At 39.3% G+C, this 5,668-nt stretch overlaps 1 pseudogene; it reads right to left on the bottom strand.

Annotated features, from left to right (window-relative positions):
* Positions 1–958: 958 nt before the first annotated feature.
* On the bottom strand, positions 959–5,413 carry LOC119040712 (coiled-coil domain-containing protein 112-like; annotated as a pseudogene).
* Positions 5,414–5,668: the final 255 nt, after the last annotated feature.

Here is a 5,668-nt window from a genome sequence, read left to right as displayed (position 1 = left end):
GTTGCTATGTTTCCTAGAATAACTGAATATGCTAACATTCGCACCAACTATATACCAATTTTATTATCTCGCATTCTTCTCTCTCCTCTTTGCCTGTAGCACTATGGTGGAATGTGTAGAAGTGGCCCAGAACATAATGGTTCATTCTTTCGAACCTTCGGTGGCATGTAAAGCCTAAAGGGATGTCTGCTAATATGCTTTCACTCTTTTCTTTTAAATTTCAATTATTCTGTTTTCTGCCTTTTCATCTTCCTTTGCCTACATGTCTAGAATTTTCAGTTCAAGATTATGTAAATCTCTTTCTTGAAACCTGAAACTGTCAGCAGCGTCAGTTTCCTTTTTTTCCTACCTTTTATGCCATTTCCCTTATCTACTTTTCAGGTCTCAAAAGTTCTGTTTTTTCTTCTCTTGGGCATACCTCTCTAATAGAATTTTTATGTTGAGCTGGCACTAGTGCTCTTTCTGCTAAGTTTTCTCCTTTTAACATTTAATTGACATTTATATACTTTTGTGGGGGGTTTTTGCACGCTTCTGCTGGTGATTTCTTTTCTCCCCCACCCCATTTTTACTTTTGATCTTCTTGTTTATCATGAAGAAGCATAGGTATTGTTAGGGTGGATGGGGCAGGACAAAATGGCGGCTGAACTACTACAACCCGGAAAAAGCTGACGTCAAACCAGAGAGCGGAAAGGGCGGGCTTTATCCACATAGCAACCTGAGCCCCAGGAAAGCCACCAATGATGTGCAGCTTTCTTCAAAGGGGACCAATCCCCAGCTCCCACGAAGAGAGCCAAACAAAATAAAACCGGGCCACATTCCCTGCTGGGGTGCAACTTCCCTGGCCCCACTCTATGGACCGGGGAACCTCACCCCAGCACACAAACCCCAGTAAAGCTCCATACTGCTTGAATTTGTGGCTGATTGGCATTTCTTCCTTGGCAGAGCCTAAGAAAACCTTTCAGGTATGTCCTTTGTCTTGAAGTTGAAAATATCCTCCTTTTTTGCTGCATTTGGTTTTCCAATTCTGAATACATTTTTTCCTTTCTTATAGAGTCAGAAATTTTTATTGTTTCTCACACTGTTGCACTTCATCCTGTATTTTCTCAGAATAGTGTTCTAGAAGTTGTCCCATATATGTCGGCTTCTTTATGTTCCTCACTTTTACGAAGTTCTGGTGGTCGGAATCATACAGTGCCCTGTCACCCTCCTGCTTGCTGAAGTTTCTCAGAATCGACCATTTCCCCTGTATATCTTGGTACTTCATCTACAAGAACTTTGCTTGACCTTCCTCTGAAGGCTTCCTGTGTTTCTGAGTGACCCAAAGCCCATGTGTCAATATTTCTGGATATGGCATTCAACTCATTATTAGTTTTCTTTAATAAGTTCTCCTACTTATTATTTAAAAGTGTTCATTGCACTTCAGTTGTCTCCATTATTTCTCTTACCTGTTTAACAAAATCAGGTGTGTCATTTCTTTTAATTGATGCTGAAGTCCTTTTACATCATCATGTATTTTAGCTAATTGTTACTGGATTTTAGCTCTTTTTCCTGCTGATAATTTATTTTTTAATTCTTCCACCACACTGCTGAATTCTGATTTCTTTTTAGAAATAACTGGGTTTATCTTTTTTCTGTTAATAAATTGATTTTTAATTATTTTTCTGTGGTATGTGAGATCTTTCTTGGATTCTGAGATTCTAGTTTTTAAGCTGAAAAGGATGAATTCCATCTGAAGTATGTAAACAGCCATCATTCTGTGTCACAACTGCCATGAGAGCACCTCTGTGCTCTTGTAGAGTCACTGGAGCCACTCTGGGCAGGTAGGCCAGGGCGTTTGTGCAGGGGCACTATAGATCCAGCAGTTCCCTGCATTGTGACTAGGCCTGAGTATGCGCCAGTGGGAGAGGCAGGGTGGACTGTGCCTTAATTTCTTCATTTATAAAATGAGGTAATCCAGTACCTACTTCATAAGGCTGAAGTGATTGAACTTATATGAAAATTTGAAATAATTTAAAGCTCAGATTATTATCTCTAGTAATTTTTTCTGTATTATATTTTTCTGTTTGCTTATTTTTTTAAATGCTACTGGTATTTCTCACCTGCCTTGTTATTCTTAGATGTCCAATCATGCTTTTAAAAAGTCTGGGTCAAGCGTTTCTTCTGTTGTTGCAAAAATAGGATGATTTTCCTCAGAGGCTCTCTAAGGAGAGGAGTTAGAGTGAGAGCTCCAGGTACATTGGTGAACCAGTCACATCCACTACAAGGCTTTAGTTTGGAGGCTGGTGGGCAGGACCAAATGTCAGACAGGCTCTGGACTCCCAAATATCATTGGCTTTCATTCATGTCATGCCTTTTTTTTTTTTTTTTAGGTTTTATTTATCTTTAGAGGGAAGGGAAGGAGAGAGGGAGAGAAATACCAATGTATGGTTGCCTCTTGTGCGTCCCCTGCTGGGAACTGGCCTGTAACCCAGGCATGTGCCCTGAGTGGGAATCGAATGGTGATCCTCTGATTCGCAGGCCCATGCTCAATTCATCGAGCTACACCAGCCAAAGCATGTCATGTCTTTTTAATAGATTTTCAGTGAATGTGGCATAAAAGGGGAGTGGTGATGATATCCTGACATGGTGGCTATTGTGAAAAGACTGTACAGAATACAAATAAAATCTTTAGAGAAGTTCTGCACTGGATAAGACAGAAGAATCACTTGCTTAATTACAGGTGAAATATTCTTATTTCCAAATAATGTTCTAAGTTTTGTTTTTGAAAGTGACATGCAGTTGACACTCTACATTGAGGGTAATTATAGAATCATTATGATCTTTTTGTAGATTTTTTCTGTAAATATTTTTGTAGAATTCTAGCATTGTCTGTGATTTATTGTAGATTCTTAGTTTTGTCAGTTTAAAAATAGGACAATAGCTTTTAAAATCATTTTTAATTTGAGATAATGGTGTGTGTATTTGTGCGTATGTGTGCCTGGGTCACCTGAAAACTCTGGAACCCAGAAGAGAAGGAGGGACAAAGGAGGAAATATACTCAGTAAACAAGCTCTGTGACCCCAAAGTAGAGTAATAATTTCCTGTCCAAGTCTTAGGAGGTAGTCAGTACTTCTACATATTTCTCTACTGAATTAGATTTCATAACTTCCTATGATGTCGTTTGATCCCTCCCCACCCCACCCCCAGCTTGAATTAAGACTTCTCTCCCAGAGCTCTGCCAACCCAGTTTCCTTTAGACCAATTTATAATCAAGTATTTCCACTAACATTTCAGGAAATGAGCCCTGAATGAAAAACCAGTATAAATAGATTTCTAAAGCCAACTTTTCTTCATACTGTTTGAACTTAGAAACAAATGTTCATACCAAGCCTGAACTTCCTAAATAATTCGTATTCTTAGAAGGTAGAGCTTCCATACAAATTAATTTCTCTGTCATTGAAAATATTCCAGAAGACTTGAAAACCACTTCTTAGGACATAAAAATTATGGAATTTTTATGTAATAAAAAGGTTAGATTTAATGGTTTTTAAAAAAGTCTCTTTGAACCCTGAAACTCAGTGATTTCCTGCTTTAGTTCTGTGGAGAGAACGGAGGCAGGGAGGAGTGAGGAAGAAAAACCCAGCCTTGCCTGGATGTCAGCCTGGGTCTCCGCAGTTGCTCCAGGCTTCTAGAGGTTGTGCTCCACCTGTCCATTCTGACTCCATGCTTAGATATGCACTTTCTTGGTTCAGTAGGCCCCTCTTCTCTGTGGTTTCACTTTCTGTGGCTTTAGTTACCTACAGTCACCTTTAGTCTGAAAATACAAAGTAGGACATTTCAGAAATAAACAATTAAGTTATAACTCATGCACTGTTTTGAGCAGTGTGATGAAATTTTGCACTATCTGCTCTAACTACCCCAGAATGTGAACCATCCCTTTGTCCAGCAAATCCATGCAGTTTTTGCTCCTGGGCTGTTAGTCATTTAGTAACCCTCCTGGTTGTCAGATTGACAGTTGTGGTATAGCAGTGGTTGTGTTTAAATAACCTTTATTTCATTTAATAATGGCCCCAAAGCTGTTCACATAACTTACAGTATATTGTTGTAGTTGTTTTATTTTTATTAGTTTTTCATCTCTTACTATGGCTAACTTATAAATTAAACTTTATCAGAGGTATAGGAAAAATCAGTGCAGATGCTCCTTAACTTACGATGGGGCTACAGCCTGATAAACCCATTGTTAGTTGAAATATTGCATACTGTAAAATGCATTTAATACACCTAACCTACCAAACATCATAGCTTAGCCTAACCTACCTTAAACATGCTCAGAACACAGTTGGGCAGAGTCATCTAACACAGTGAATACAATGTCGAGTATCATTTGTTTACTATCATGATTGCATGGCTGACAGGGAGCTCACCTGCTCTGCCCAGCATCATGAGGGAGTATCACACTGTGTATCACTAGATGTGGAAAAGATCAAAATTCAAAATTCGAAGTAAGGTTTCTACTGAATGCATAGTGCTTTCACACCATCGTAAAGCTAAAAAAATTTCAAGTCAGGGACCATCTGTATATCAAGAGTTTAGTATTATCTGCAGTTCCAGGCATCCACTGAGGGTCTTGGAATTTATTCCCTGCAGACCAGGAGAGACTACTGTATTTTCCCTTTTTTCACAGCATGTCTATATAAGCATCCTTAAGTCAAAGGCAGAGGCATACCTGGTAGGGGCGTACCATTAGTTGGAGGAGTGGTTGAACAATGCACTGCGTGATCTTTGAATTCTTATTCTCCTTTAAAAAATCTGTGGGAATTTAAAATTATACTTCATTTTCTATCCCTTTCTGTTTTAGTATAAAATAGTATTTTATATTATCTATCACTGGGGGCCTAGAAAGTGAAGAACTTGACCCAGTCTTTCTAGGAAGATGCACCTCTGTCTTCTTATGCATAAGGCAAATGCACTCCCACTTAAGAAGCGCAGGTCAGCATGTTGGACTGACACTCAGGATTCAGGTTTGTTATTCATCATCTTCTCAAAGTCCTTGTGACCTCCTTCTGCAAGGTCCAAATTTTCCAACATACCATGTCCCCACTCAACATGGAAGGGGGTTGCATACGCTGGGAGAGGTTCATGTGTTGTTTAAATAACCCCTGTCAGGGAGGTGGGAGGGAATAATGGGGGGAGGAGGAGGGTTTTCAGGAACATGTATAAAGGACAGACACATGGACAAAACCAAAGGGGGATAGGATCAAGGGTGAGAAGTGGGGATGGCTGGATGGGGTGAGTGGTGGTGGTGGGGGGGAATGGAGACAATTATGCTTAAATAACAATAAAAAAAGTTTAAAGTAAATAAATAAATATCCCCTCTCCCTCAGTACATTCATGCTTCTCTTCTTACCTGACTCCGAACTATGTACAAGGACATATTTAGTAGGATTGTTTCAGAGTGTGTCTTAAGTCAATCTGAATGTGCCTCACCAAACTAGTACAATCCTTGCCCCTGAAAAAGGGTGTATTATGTGTTATATTTTGCTATAATTCAGGATGTGTCTTTGGAGAAGAATTGTGCATTTTATATAATACGTCCAGGACAATTTCAAAATGCGTAACATCATCAATCTTACTGACAACATCTCTAATGGCTTCACTGTGTAGTCAGAGTTTCGCCAAATGCAAGCTA

This window comes from Artibeus jamaicensis, unplaced genomic scaffold, assembly GCF_021234435.1.
Source record: "Artibeus jamaicensis isolate MK-2021 breed Jamaican fruit bat unplaced genomic scaffold, CSHL_Jam_final contig_1127, whole genome shotgun sequence".
Taxonomy (NCBI): domain Eukaryota; kingdom Metazoa; phylum Chordata; class Mammalia; order Chiroptera; family Phyllostomidae; genus Artibeus; species Artibeus jamaicensis.
Note: the sequence above shows the minus strand (reverse complement) of the source record. Positions and strands in the feature narration are given on the sequence as shown.